Here is an 11680-nt window from a genome sequence, read left to right as displayed (position 1 = left end):
TTTCTCCAAGTCGGGCTCTGCGCTGAGGGAGCCACAAGCTTGGGCGATTAAGCCTCGCCGTGGATTTGCTCATGGTACAAATGAGGAAACTGAGGCCCACAGGTCGCTGTCCAAGGTCACTCGGCCAGTATGCTGTGGGGCAGCATGTGAACTCAGGTGCATCTGACCAGACCCAGACTGTGGGATGGGCAGGGGGAGAGCAAGGAAAGAGGCCAGGGTTGGGGGCAGGGCACTGGAGATTTTGACCCAGCTTCTAGTTATACTATGGCCACTTCCCACCCTCAACCTCCTGAAGAGCAGAGATCTCACCCCTTCGCACCCATGCAAAAAAACAAAACAAAACAAAAAAACCTCCCTTTGATCTCAGAGGGTAGGAGAAGTTCCCACCTCTGAATCTTTGGGAGCACATAAAGTCAAGGAAGCCCCCTCTTCTTGCTGCAGCTACATTAGCACAGCAAAACCCTGGTGGCAGGTGGACCAGGCGTGGAAGGAACTAACTAGCAAGCCTGGGAGTGGGCTGTGGTGTGGGGGTGGTGGAGGAGCCTTTTACATTCCTGTGTCAAAAATATCTATGTATACGTTGTTGCAAATTAACTTTGCAATTAAAAACTTAAAAAAAAAATTCTACCATCCTTCACAACCCACCTCCGTCTCCAATTTCCCAGGAGGCATTTTCTGACCAGCAGGTTTCCAGGGCTGAAAGGTGCTCAGAAGGCAGGGATAGAGGAGGAGGGCTGCAGCTCAGGGCAGCACCGGCCAAGTCCACACCCAGGTCTGAACCCAACCTGTCTCCCTTCCAAGGCTGCATTCTTTTTTTTTGTCTTTTTGCCATTTTCTTGGGCTGCTCTCGCGGCATATAGAGGTTCCCAGGCCAGGGGTCGAATCGGAGCTGTAGCCACCAGCCTACGCCAGAGCCACAGCAACGCGGGATCCGAGCCGTGTCTGCAACCTACACCACAGCTCACGGCAATGCCGGGTCGTTAACCCACTGAGCAAGGGCAGGGACCGAACCCGCAACCTCATGGTTCCTAGTCGGATTCGTTAACCACTGTGCCACGATGGGAACTCCCAAGCCTGCATTCTTGACTTGAAAAGGCGGCTCACAGTGGCGCTCCAGACCTCCACGGTTGCCGCGTGGTCTGTGCATGGTGGTGGGGAGCGATGCAAGCAGCTTTCAGGAAGCAGCAGCCCTGGGAGATGCTGTGTAGCCACTGGGATCCTGCCCAGAGGTCCCTGGGCACAGGTTCCAGGCACCCAACCCCACCCCCAGCCTCAGGATAATGCCTGCCCTGCTCAGCCGATCTCTAGGAGTTGAGGATCACCTGAGCTGCAAAGTAGGAGCAAAGCAAATGCCAGCTCTGCACGTGATGAACCCCCAGAGCCGCAAGTGCGTGGATGTGAGTTCGTCCTCACTGGAGTGGTGACCTGGAAACCCGCCAGGCAGCACAGCTTGGAGGAAGTGTCTCCCAGATGGAGAGGGGACCAGGCTCTCTGTAGGCAAAGACAGGCAATAGGGGGTCCGTGATGTCTTGAAGGTGCGTGAGGCATCAGGACCCCTGGTGCATCTACGTGTGTTCTGTGATGACAGAAGCACAGATATAACATCCTGGGAAGGACAGGGGAGGCCGAGAGAGGGGGCTGCTGCCAAGAGCAGCAGAGCCACTGTGGCTTGGGCACCAAATGGGGCCACCCCTATATGAGCTGCTCCGTGAGGGTTGGGACCATTGGATAAGTGGGTCCAGAGGCTGGAGTCAAATTTTGTTTAAATCCATCTGTTTATCTCCTAGAATGACTTCTTTCGTTTTTCTTTTTTTCTTTTTCCTTTTTGACCAACGCCCAGCATATGGAGTTCCCAGGCCAGGGATCAGATCCAAGCCGTAGTTTCGACCTAAGCCGCAGCTGCAGCAATGCCAGATCCTTAACCCACAGTGCCGGCCCAGGAATAGAACCTGTGTCCCAGCACTCCCAAGACGCTACCAATCCCATTGTGCCACAGCAGGAACTCCTAGAATGACTTTTTAATCATGTGATATAAGCATGTCACTCCCCCGCTTACAAACCTGTTAGTGGCTCCCCATCCCTTATGGAATAAAGTCTGGATTCCTTAAGAGGCAGTGCTACCTAGTGCTCAGGGGCATGGATTCTGGAGCCAGAAGGCCTAGTTCAAACCCTGCGTCTGCCTGTTACCAGCTGTGTGGCCTACTTTTCAGAGTGGGTCAAGTCTCAGGTCTGACACCCTGGGCCTCAGTTCTGCAAGCTGTGCAATGGGGGAATAGGAGCAGCACATGGAAAGCCTCTGTCACTGCTGGGTCTTATTGTGTTGGCTTCTCTTGGTTTATAAGCCTGGTGGTCATCTGGACACTGCTCCACCCTTCCAGCCTCAGGTCCTATCCTCACTCCCTGGAATGGCATCTAACCGGGTATAATTCCCCCCCAAACACCAGAATATCTCCTTTGTTCATGCTGTCCCTTGCCTGGAATGCCACCTCTTCTTCTTCCTTGATTCACCTCTACCTCCAGCATCCAGCCTGGGGCCGTGGCCAGGGTGGCTTCTTGGTGAATGTTTGCAGAACCAGTTCCCCCACAGGCAACGCTGGCTGCTGCTGGAGGCAGAGGGGGGAGGTTGGGACAAGGAGGGCTTGAAACCCATCTCTCTGGGGCCCTGGGAGAGACCCCGCCCCATCCTAACAGAATTTCTCAAGGCATGGTCGGAAGGAGAGCCTCTGGGGAATTTCCCCAGGACCGCGACAGTCCTCGCATTTTCCCTCTAAAGCGCACATCTCCAAGGGTTTTTACTTCTTCACTTTCATTCCATCCTTAGGGAAAGGGAATTCTGCCCTAAATGAACAAATATAGTCATTCATTCAAAATATATGTTTCGAGACCGACTTTTGGGCCAGGCAGAGCGCCAGGCACTGGGGAGAGCTGGAAACAGGACAAGCTCACAATTTTATCGTCTAGTGGGGAGCCGGGCCATAAACAAATGAATAATTAAATAAACATGTTAATTTATAATAATAATGGGAACGATAAGGAAACTTTTTAAGTAACCTGACAGAAAGTTATAGGAGGTGAGTCTGTGTGGAAATTGGGAGATGAGTATTACCTACAAGCCGGTCAGCAAAGGTATGCCTTTGAGCTGAGCCCTGAATGACCTGAGAAACCAGCCATATGGGGAAATTGAGGGAAGGACTGAGTGTTCCAGGCAGAGGAAACAGCTAGTGCAAAGGCCCTGAGGCAGAATGAGTCGGATATATTCCATGAACAGGTCAATGGGGGTGGAGCAGAGCGAACTCCAGGGGAGAAAGAAAGCCGGAGAGGAACGCAGGGTGAGATCACGTGGGCCTTAATAGGCCAGGGGAAGGGGATGAGTTTGATGCTTTTTTTTTTTTTTTGTCTTTTTGCTATTTCTTTGGGCCGCTCCCGCGGCATATGGAGGTTCCCAGGCTAGGGGTTGAATCGGAGCTATAGCCACCGGCCTACGCCAGAGCCACAGCAACACGGGATCCGAGCCGCGTCTGCAACCTACACCACAGCTCACGGCAACGCCGGATCGTTAACCCACTGAGCAAGGGCAGGGACCGAACCCGCAACCTCATGGTTCCTAGTCGGATTCGTTAACCACTGCGCCACGACGGGAACTCCGAGTTTGATTCTAAGCCCGAGTGGAAGGCTTTAGGCAGGGAAGTAACGCCATGTGGTTTCCGTTGTAAAAACTCAATGGTAGTTGTGTGGAGAGTGGGTTGTAAGGGGCTAGGAGAGACCAGGGCGGGGCCATGCAACGAGCCAGGTGAGAGGAATGAGGGGTTCGGAGGGCATGATGATGGAGAGAACTGGATGGATTGTGGACTGATTTTAGGGCTAGAGTTTGTTCGTTGGGACCTTCAGGAAGCAGACGCTAAGTTGGGGTTAGACGTGCAAGTGGTGGACGGGGGACTGAGGCCTGTGGGAGATAAAGAGGAGAAGGAAGAATTGGGCAGGTGGAGCCTCAGACCTCCAGGCAGAGTTGACAAAGCCTTGGCCAACTTAGCAGGGTGCTCCAAGCCAACATCGCCAACTAGGGAAGTCTGGCATTGGGCACAAATGCCCTGCACCTAGTACCCTTTTCATGCCCAATCATTAATTGGGTGCTGCTCCCAAAGAAGGTGGTTTCAGCTCAAAAGCTGGGGTGATATCCACACAAAAGCCTGCATGTGGATGTTTATAGCAGCTTAATTCATAATTGCCGAGACTTGGAAGCAGCCAGGATGCCCTTCAATAGGTGAATGAATAAATAAACTCATATATCCAGATGATGGAATGTTATTCAGCAATAGAAAGAAACGAGCCATCAAGCCATGAAAACCCACAGAGGAACCTTAACTGCATATCCCTCAGTGAAAGAAGCCAGTCTGAAAAGGCTACATGCTGTATGATTCCAGCTATGTGACACTCTGGGAAAAGCAAAACTATGGAAACAGTGAAAAGATCAGCAGGTGCCAGGGATTATGGGGGCGAGAAGGATGAACAGGTGGAGCAGAGGATTTTTAGGGCAGGCAGGCGACTCTCATTGTACCATAATGGTGCACACATGTCATTACACATGCATCTAAACTCAGACTGTCCAACACCAAGAGGGAACCCTGATATAACTAGGGACACTGGCGATAATGATGTGGCCATGTAGGTTCATTGATTGCAACAAATGTACCACTCAGATGCAGAGGCTACGCATGTGTAGGGGCAGGAGGGCGTGTGGGAAGTCTCTGTACCTTCGGCTCAGTATGCTGTAAACCGCAAACTGCTCCAATCCACCACCCAACCAACAAAAGCTGCAATGTGGGAGCTCCCGGTGGATCTGGTGTTGTCACTCTTGTGGTGCGGGTTTGATCCCTGGCCCCGGAACTGCTACATGCAAAAAAAAAAAAAAAAAGCTGCAGTGCATCCTGAAGTTGCCCTCCAAGTCTGCTCCTGTCCACCCCTTGCCTGTGAAGGTCTGTTTTTCTCCACACAAGGCCAGGGAGCAGCCCCTCCAAGCTCCCCTGGGCCTCTCCTTTTTTTTTTTTTTTTTTTTTGGTTAGGGCCACACCCATGGCATATGGAAGTTCCCAAGCTAAGGTCAAATTGGAGCTGTAGCCGCTGGCCTATGCCACAGCCACAGCCAACACCAGATCTGAGCTGCATCTGCAACCTACACCACATCTCACGGCAATGTCGGGTCCTTAACCCACTGAGCAAGGCCAGGAATCCAGCCCATGTCCTCATGGATACTGGTCAGGTTCATTACAACTAAGCCACATTGGGAACTCCTGGGCCCCTCTTCTTGAAGGGACACTTAGAAATGGGGGGTGGCAGGATGAACCGCAGCTCCTGTCGCAGTTGGTCCCAGGGGCCCCAAGAAGCCACTGTCTCCCTCCTCTGCCACCCAGTCTAAATTCCCCCTGCCTCTGTTACTACCTCTGCTGAGCAAAGCAGGGAAGAATAGTCTTTCCTTCCCTAGCCCAGCAGAGTCCACGCACCACGTATCTGCGGGCAGGAGGGAGGAAACAGGAGGGAGCCACCATCGTGCAGGGAGAACCTCAGACCATAACAGAATCACTTTGGGAAGAATCAGGGAGTGGGCGCTGGTTAGGTGACTAGCTGCTGCCAGAGGCACAGGGCAGAGTCAGATTTTGATCGCAGGGCTTAGGGTGACCAACTCACGCAGTTTCAGCACTGCAGGTGCTATGTCCCAGGAAACCTCTCAGGCCTGGGCAGATCCCGCTGGGTGGTCCCCCTGACTATTCCCAAATCACACTCCCTCGGGGCTGATACGCAGTGGACACTGGGCACACGTGACTCTCTTCCTGCCTTCCTCAGCCCACCCTACAGCTCTACCCCCTCCCCCTGTGAGCTCCTTAAAGGCAGGGACCAGCTGCATCGCCCTTGTCTCTGGTCTTGGGGGCTGGCGCCTGTGGATACTCAAGCTCCCAGTGAGCAAAGACAATGCCTCTTGGGCTGCATTGGTGAGCCAAAGAACTTCCTTTCCCGGGGGTGGGGAGATAGGGACGAGGGACAAAGACTGCCACTAGCGCCTCTGTCCATCCTGGACATCCGCATCCCGAGGGTCCAGCCTCCACCCTGGACCAGAGCCACCTCAGTCTCTCCACCCATAAAGCGGAGCCAGGGTACCTGCCTCATAGAATTGTAAGGAGAATTAGATAAGACCAGATGAGATGAAACCTCCCAGGGACTCGGGGGCAGGGACCAGTTCTTACCATGCAGCTTTGTATCCCCAGGGCACTCAGTAGATGCCCAATACATGCCACCCCCTCCCTTGTTTATTCCTGACATGTATTATTTATGCCTGGTGCTCAGTAAATGTTAATTTCCTTTTTCACGTCTGTACCTTGACTGCCCAGGTGCCTCAGTGCCTTCCTCCACAGTTGCTCTGTCCTTTCTTGGTGCCCTCCCACCCCCTTTCTGAGCAGAGCTTCAGAATCCTTCAGACAAAGGCTCGTCCATGTGTTCAATCAACACACCCCAACCCAGGGCCTTCCAGGGGGGAAGCGGGGCTCCAGGAGGGCCCGCTGGTGGCGGATGCCGGGTTAGGAGCTCCACCCGAAAGGCGGGGCAGGAGCCAGGGAAGAGAGCGCTTTCCTCCATGGGGAAGCCCAGAGATTTCCATCCAGGGTTTTTACTTCCCTGGAGGCAGCCAGAGGAGCCAATCCACCTCTCAGGCTTGGGCAGGAAGCGAGGACATCTGTTCCCAGTTCAGGAGATGCTGAGAACCAAGGAGGGAACGGGTGTCCTCCTAGGAGGGGGCCTGGGAATTGGCTGGAACGCGTGTGCCTGAGTCCAGGCCCGCCTAAGAAGCACCAGAAGGACTGGCTGCCAACACGGCTGTGTCCTCTCTCTGAGGATGTGAGCCTGGACCCGGGCCCTCTCGCTGCCTCGCCAGCATCCCCAACACCCCCAGGTTCTCCTCCTCGCACTTTTCACTCCGCCAGATCCTCACCCGTGGCCACCCTGGAGCTCCATATTGTAATTGTCCCTATTTCACAGATAAGAAAGGCGAAATTAGAGAGGTTCGGGAACAGGCCCCGGGTCCCGTGGCCAGTGGGCACACACCTGGGATTTGGAACCCAGAGGCTTTCAAACTCCGTGTCCCTCCTTCTCACCCTAAGAGTCCATCAGCCCCTGCCCCATGAGGAAGCAGTAGGTCCTGGGAGCTTCCTTCTGCCTTTGGCTTAGTCCCACCCCCGGCTCCGGGCTCTTCCCTGACCCCAGGAGCCCACCTAAGCCCGCCAGCCACTGCAGCAGCCCCTGCCCTCACCAGTGGTCCCAGCACCAAGTTCCACTGCAAGGATCTGTAACGTGCATTTCCCCACAAGTTCTGGAACTTCTTGAGGTCTGGTATCGTGTCTGCTTCATATCTGGGTCACTGGCACCCAGCAGGTGTTCAGGGTGTGTTTGCTTCATGCACGATGGACCTTCAGGGCAGGTGGCCACCAGCTTCCATAAAAAAGGCAGTTTTCTGATGATGCCCAGGATTCTGCAGACAGTGCATCTGGAGGCAGGGAAGCTGAGTTTTAGGGAACCTTCCTTCCTTAGTCTATAAAATGGGAACGGGCAGTCCTGTGCTGCTACAGACATGATGAAAGATAAAAAGCCTTCCTGGAGTTCCCGTCGTGGTTAGTGGTGACGAACCCAACTAGTATCCACAAGAATGCTGGTTTGATCCCTGGCCTCGTTCAGTGGGTTAAGGACCCGGTGTTGCCGTGAGCTGTGATATAGGTCACAGAGGTGGCTCAGATCTGGCATTGCCATGGCTGTGGTGTAGGCCGGCAGCTGTAGCTCCGATTCGACCCCCGGCCTGGGAACCCCCACATGCCACGGGTGCAGCCCTAAAAAGACAAAAATAAAATAAAATAAAACCCTTCCTGACAAAGAAGGGATCAGGGACAGGTGGACAGCAGAGGTATGTGACGGGGCTAGAGGCCAAGGTGGGTGGGTACCTGCAACCTCACCTGGATGGCTGTTCACATGTCCAGCGAGGAACCAAGGGCTCCTGGCAGCTACTCCCCAAATACCATCTGTTTCCTGATCTAGCTCAGGGCACCCAAGATGACCCCTTGGGGAAGTGGGGGACAGGGTGGGGAGACTCTCGCAGAGGCCAGAAAAAGGAGCAGAGCATGAGACGGCAGTGGGGGGCAGTCCTGCTGGCCGGACCCCTCCCTGCTCCTGCGCACTGAGCCCCTCGGCCCTCTTCTCCGCCCACCTTGGGGTGGGTCCAGGCTTGGGTCTCTCCTCTCACTGATGCTTGTCTGTCACCAGCCTTAGCTGTAGCCATGAGCAAATTGTTCCCCCCACACAACTGATTTTTCAGATACAGAAACCGAGAGGCAGGGAAAGGAAGGGACTTGCCCAAGATTGCAGCGCAGGGAGGAAGCCTTTGAGAACAATGATGAGATGCTTCTTCCTATGTTCCTAAGTGCCTTGTGCGTAGTCATTTAAAGCCTCACAAGCCTGCAGGGGAGCACCTACCTGCAGGGGGAAGCCCGTGTTATCGCGATCCCCATGTTGCAGGCAGTGATGCTGAAGCACAGAGAGGTTAAGCAACTTGTTTCAGGTCACTCAGCCACCACGTCGAGGAGCTAAGATTCAAACACAGACATTCAAGCTCATGACCCCTAGGATATGCCCATCTCTCCGGATGGAAGCACAGTTCAGGGAAGGCTGTTCTGGCGGACCTCAGCCTGGCGGACGGGGGATGCGGTTCAAGGGCAGGGCAGGAACAGGGGAAGAAAGCAAAAGGGCCTGTTAAGAGGCTGCGGCAGGCGAGAAACTCAGAATGAGCGGTGCTTGGCAGGCAGCTGGTGGAAATAATTTCACTCTTTCTCGGTGGCTGCCTTTAACCTGTGGTGTTGATCCAAGCATCCCTACCGCTGGATGAGATCTCAGGCGTATCTAGCTTGTTTAGTTACTTTGGGGCTTTATCATTTTATGTTATTTGCTTGGGGCAGGGAGGAGAGGGAGGGGACAAGATGGGTCTGACTTGGCTGGTTCAGGTGTTCTCAGGAGAGCCAATGATCTCAGGTGAGTCGGGTGAGGTGCCTGGGAGCTGCCTCTTTCTCATTAGGGGCACTTTCGTGGGTTCTTCAGAGATGCCTCCCCCCAAGCCCCAGTGATGACCCACCTGGGCAAAGCATCCTCTGGCCAGCACTCAACCCCCTTCAAGAGCTGTCATCAGGGGAGTGGCACCAAATATGAAGTCTGATAGGATCACGTGTCCTTTTCTTGTTTCTCCCCACTCCCAAACCTTTTGGGGCTGGATCCTAACTTCAAATGACCTCAGACCAGCCGCATCCTAGAAGGATCCCCCTGGGGCCCCAGAAAACGTGCTTGCATCCTGGCCCCCAAATGCTGGGAGTGCGGACTGTCCCCCAAGCAGCTCAGTCCCTGCCTCGTGGAAACAGGGGACTTAGGCTAGGCTTTGTCCCTACTTGTCTTACCTCCTGAATCCCAGGGGACACATACCATGCTCTCTGAAGTCCCCTCCCTTGGCTTGAGGTTGGGGAGCGATGCCAGCTGTCTCTAAAGAGCGCTCCCTACGACTCCTTAGCCCCGTAGTCTGGGAAGGCTGGGGGACCAGGAGCATTTCTGTCCAGTCCCTTTGCAAGGCTACGCTTGGGAATGGGGGTACCTAGTAGCCACCAACCCCGGCTTTGGGGTCTGGACTGGGGCAGGCAGCAGGGCTGAGGAGGAAGGGAGGGCTTGGAGTGGTTTTTCCATCCAGGGGTCAGTTAGTCATGATGCTGGGACTGGCCAGGAAGGGGTGAGTCAACGACAAGGTGCGGGGTTCAGGCCCATGCTGGTGGTGAGTCAGGCTGCCTGGGAGGGGAGCTAATTTGCAGTCCAGAGTTTGATTTTGAAGGTGGAATTTGAAGGCATCACCTGGAAGTGGTGCAGGGTGGTTAAAAGCATGGACTTTGAAGTCATGGCATTTAGGTTTCAGCCCCAGCTCCGCAAGGTAGTGCCACCTGGGCATGTGACTCAACCTCTCTCTCCGGTTTCCTTGGCCGCCGGAGGGGAGGATTCAGGCCAAACTGAAATTCTCGGGGGCAGCTCAGGGCCTGGCCCATGGAGCCCGCGGCAGAGTTCCCTGCAACCCCATGAGGAAAGGAGGGGTATTCTCATAGTCACTTTATAGACAGGCAAACAGAGGCACAGAAAGGAGAAGCAATATGCCCAGGGTCCCATCAGGCACGCAGTCCAGCTCCAGTGACCAAGCCCTCTTCCACCGGGCTGTGCAGGGAGGATGCTGGCACGGAGGGCCAGAATGACCGACTGCATGGGTACAAACCCCACCTCTACCATGTAGGCATGTTGAGCAAGGTACCTGATTCTTTCGCCGCCTCGGTCGCCTCCTCTCTCTGTTGTGGGCACTGTGCTCTCTGGATTGTGAGGCTTGAATGAGTCCATCTTGGCAAAGCCCACTCTGTGTGTGTTAGTTATCCTTCTTAGAGTTGTTCTGAATTGAAAAGGAGAATTAGAAGAAACCTGCTCCTCCATTTTACAGAAGACGTTACAGAGGCCCAGAGATGGCAATGAACCAGGCTGAGATCACTCAGCTGGCAGAGCTCAGACAGGTCCACTGTTTTTCTACCAACCTTGAGCTGTTACACGAGAGGAGAGGAGGGTATCGAGGACGGGTGGGCAGGCCGCTGGAGCACCGGGATGGGCAGTCAGAGGCGAGGTCAGCTCTGGCTGCCCAGATCTGGAAGACGTCCCTCCGTCCCCACGCGGTGCTTGAACAAAACCCTTCCACACCGGTTCCTCCCCCTCCTCCCAAGTAACCGTGCCACGCAGGCCACTTTCACTGCGTTCACTGGCCTGCTTCGCTGCTGAGGATCACCGAGGCCTGGGGAGGGGAAGCGGCCCGGCCCCTTGAACCTGGACAGGGGTCTCTTTCTGGTGCCTGAGCTGTAACAGGCAGGCAGCTGGGTGAGCAGGGCAGGAGGGCAAGAAGGGTGAGCCAGCCTCCATCAGGACACTACTGCGTGGACACCGAGCTGTGAGTGCCTGCAGGGACTGCCCAGGGAGCTGGTGAAATGACGATCACCGTAACGAATCCCGTGGGGGACAGAGGGCACAGGTGCTTTTTCCAAAGTGTGTCCTATTTCCTTGCTCGCAGATGAGCGTGTCCAAGCCTTTAACAGAGAACCCTGAGATGCCTCCGAATCCACGCCCAAAGAGCGTGTTGCTCGTTGGCAGGGGGCTGGTCTTTATGTCCTGGACCTGAGGACCCCCACCACCTGCCCAGTCCAGTTTCCACCAGCCCGCCCGGGCGCTGCCCGGATGTTCCCCAGACCCTCAGGCTCATAAAGGCTGATTGCTGGTGGTTGTCATTTAAACGCAGGCTGCTATCTTTGTCACACGCTGAGCTCATCCTTTGGAAAAGACAGAGACGACTTTGGTTTTTCGCTCTAATGATCACACACCATCTAGAGACCCGAGGGGCACCTGTTCCCATCCAGCTTCAACTCAGACTGGCCGCGGGCCTCCTGTGTGTCTGCCGCCTATTAGCACCTTCACATCCATCCTGGAATCTCACTGTTCTAAAGAGCTGTCAGAAGTTTGGAGAGGGAACAAGATGCAAGGGTTATGGACCAAGTACAAGAGGTTTGGCCTTTTAGTTATAGTTTTGCTATTTATTTTT

The 11680-nt window shown here is 54.5% G+C and overlaps 1 long non-coding RNA gene across 2 annotated transcripts; it reads right to left on the bottom strand.

The window, feature by feature from the left end:
• Window positions 1–4286: 4286 nt before the first annotated feature.
• On the bottom strand, window positions 4287–11680 carry LOC125130652 (uncharacterized). Of its 2 annotated transcripts, XR_007135762.1 has the most exons (4): window positions 10361–11680; window positions 8506–8615; window positions 7295–7528; window positions 4287–4887 (listed from the first exon to the last, which is right to left on the bottom strand). It is a non-coding gene; the product is annotated as an uncharacterized LOC125130652 (long non-coding RNA). The 2 variants fall into 2 exon arrangements; XR_007135761.1 differs by having other exon boundaries at window positions 8506–11680.

This window comes from Phacochoerus africanus, chromosome 7 (assembly GCF_016906955.1).
Source record: "Phacochoerus africanus isolate WHEZ1 chromosome 7, ROS_Pafr_v1, whole genome shotgun sequence".
Lineage (NCBI taxonomy): Eukaryota > Metazoa > Chordata > Mammalia > Artiodactyla > Suidae > Phacochoerus > Phacochoerus africanus.
Note: the sequence above shows the minus strand (reverse complement) of the source record. Positions and strands in the feature narration are given on the sequence as shown.